Raw genomic sequence first — 2931 nt, forward strand, 5'->3', positions numbered from 1 at the left:
GGTAAGAAAACGGAGGCCTGGGAAGCTGGGTCAGCTTGCCCAGCTTCGCTGCGTGGGCTCGGTGGGTCCGGCGCTGGAATCCAGCCAACTCTGTCTGATGCCAGCACCCAAGCTCGAGACCGACACTTCCCAAACCCTACTCACCCTCAGGCCTACCATTGTTGCCATTTCTGTCAGCTCCCTGTATTTATGATCTTTCCTGAAATCGGCTCCTCCTCCTCCTTTTTATTTTTTGACTTTAGCTTCATCCCCAGCAATATTACCCAAGCCTGATGAATAAAGAGTATATTTGTTTCTAAGACAAATTTGGAATAAATACCGGACTACTAAATTACACGTGTGCCTGGATCCCACCTTGTAACCTTGTAAACCACCTGCAGTACAAGAGTGGCACAAATTCTAACCCAGCGTCCTGAAATGCCTGATCCCCACGGCTGTGTGCCAATGCTGTAGCCGGCTTGCTGCGGGTTCCATAGCCTTGCGCCCCACCCCCACCGTCAGACCTTCCTGATGTGACCCACAACCCCCACAGGCACCCTGGAGGCCCCGACCCACCCCCGGAGGTGCCCTAGAGGCCATGGGCCCCCCACCCCCCACACAGACACCCTGGAGGCTGCCTTGGCTCCTCCTGCCCACAGACACCCTCCCCTTTGTGGACTGAACATTCCTATCAATAGCAAACCACAAAAAGGGTGACAATAAGGATATAGGATGCCTTCCCTCCAGTAGATGATAAGATCCTTGAGAATTAAAAAAAAATCTCCTGCATCCTGAAGGCTACGCTGGGTGGGAAATGCCTGGAAGCACACAGGAGGTGGCTGATGGGGATGCAGCAGGGAGGCGGGAGAGGGTCACAGTCACAGGTCTGGGCCAGCCTGAATCCATGTTCCTTCTTTTGCCAACAATGCTCCAAACTCACCTGGCAACAGCCCCACCCCCCTCCCCCCAGAGCAACCCTAAGGAGCATGGGCCTGTGACCCCCTCCCAGCCAGAGGTGCTAGACATCCCCCAAGCCATTACAACGGGTCCAGAAGTAAGTCCATGCCCCACACGTGGCCGTGGAGTCAGGCCCAGGACTGCTGTTCCAATTTCTGGGGAAGCAGGCTCAGCTCTGCCCTGCTGAGCTGGACTCTTGGGGGATGTGGGCATGCGGGCAGTCTTCTCGCTCCCACCAGGAGCCTGAGAACTAAAGCCCCCGTGGAAGAGGCAGGCTCGGGGAGACAGTGCAGGGCTCGGTGACATTGAGAACCTATGTCTCCCTCAGATTTTTCCACAGATAAACCTCCTTTGGGCATAAGCTTTTCTGAATTGGGTTTTCTGTTACTTGCAACCAAAACACCCTGGAGGAACCCTGGACTGGGAGTCAGGAAACCTGACTGCCTGTATCTCCCGTGACCCTGGTGAGTCACTGCATCTTGCATGACCTTGCCCCAGAGGCACCTTCCACCCTTGCCTCCACCATCACTTCCCGTCCTGCCCCAGCCCCAGTGTCCCTGGACATTTCATTCTATGTCCAAGCCCTTGTTGGCTGCCACCGGCCCTACTCACTGCTCTACCCCAAAGCTCAGAACGGACCTGGCACATGGGAGGTACCTGGTAAATATCTGTTGCGTGGTCCTGCCTTGGTCTCTCCACCTGTGAAATGGAAGGAACTACTACTACGACTCCTCTTAGGACCCTTCTGCTGGGCTGTGCCACGCTTCAATCTCTGCACTCCAGATTGCTGGGGACACGGAGAGCCAGTTTCCCCTGAAGGCATGCAAGTGTGTCCAGCAAACTACCTCCTACTCATAGGGAAGGAGTTTGTATGATTGTCCTCCTTCCCACCCTCCTCTGCCTACACAAGCTCATTAATCAGGAAGTCCCTCTTGATGTCTAACCTAAACTTTCATGCTGCAACTTAAGCCTTTTCTCAGGCCTGGAGTTCAACAGACGTTCCAGGCCAAGAAGAGCAGAGCAAAACCAGTTTAAAGTGACATGAAATCTTGTGAGGAAATAAAAGCTCAAAGATGCCTGAATTCTTCCCATGACTGGTTTCAGACTTTGCAGAAAGTCCCTTTCTCATCTACACCTAGAAGCAAAACTCTTCTGGACATGTGGGTGCAAAGGGTGGAAATAAAATAAATAAACTATCTGTTTAATCGTTCCTATTGTCAAAACAATGGCTGGGCCAAAATACCCAGGCTCTGATTCATCCCACTGACACGCCTTCGGGCGGGTGGGGGGCGGGGGCAGGAGGCGGGAGAGTCTGCGTTTCTCACCCATTTTCCAGATGAGCGCAGGGGAAGCTGGGAGGTCCTGTGGAGCACACGCCAAAGTACAGCAGCAGAAGCGAAACCACTTCCTTTCCAGGGCCAGGTACCGTCTCCTCCCATATAAAGGAAGGCGGCCAGCTGCCCTGCCAAGATCAAGGGCTTGGACTTCTCTCTCACTCATGCACGCACACACTCCCCAACTCACTCGTGCACCCAGAGAATAACCCCCCCACTGAGCCCCCACCTCCCTGAACCCCCAACGCAGGACCCTGGGGGCCTCCAGCCCCAGCCCTCCGTGGGAGGACAGGCAGGACTTCCCTGCCCCTTGACTGCAACAGGCGTTTGAGGAGTTAACTGTCAGAAGTGTTTTTTCCTTTTCATTGTATTTGTGGTGTTTCCTGACGTCCTGGCATTTTTAATGTTTATACGGTCGAGTCTCTTTGTTTTTGTTTGGGGTGCCTGGCCTTCCGCGCCCAGGAAGGACTTCACTAGGGAGTGACTTCCAGGGCCCAGTATAAGGTCACAGGCCAGGTACCAGGTGGGGAAGCAAGCGGACAATTCTGGTGTCTTTCATCCCGCACTTCGCATGTGAGCAGACGGAAGCTCTGCCCTGAGTACACGCAGGGCCTGAAGTCGGCACGCCCGACTCTGCCCCGTGCCCTCTCTGCTACTGAAC

The sequence above is a fragment of the Desmodus rotundus genome, chromosome 6 (genome assembly GCF_022682495.2).
Source record: "Desmodus rotundus isolate HL8 chromosome 6, HLdesRot8A.1, whole genome shotgun sequence".
Lineage (NCBI taxonomy): Eukaryota > Metazoa > Chordata > Mammalia > Chiroptera > Phyllostomidae > Desmodus > Desmodus rotundus.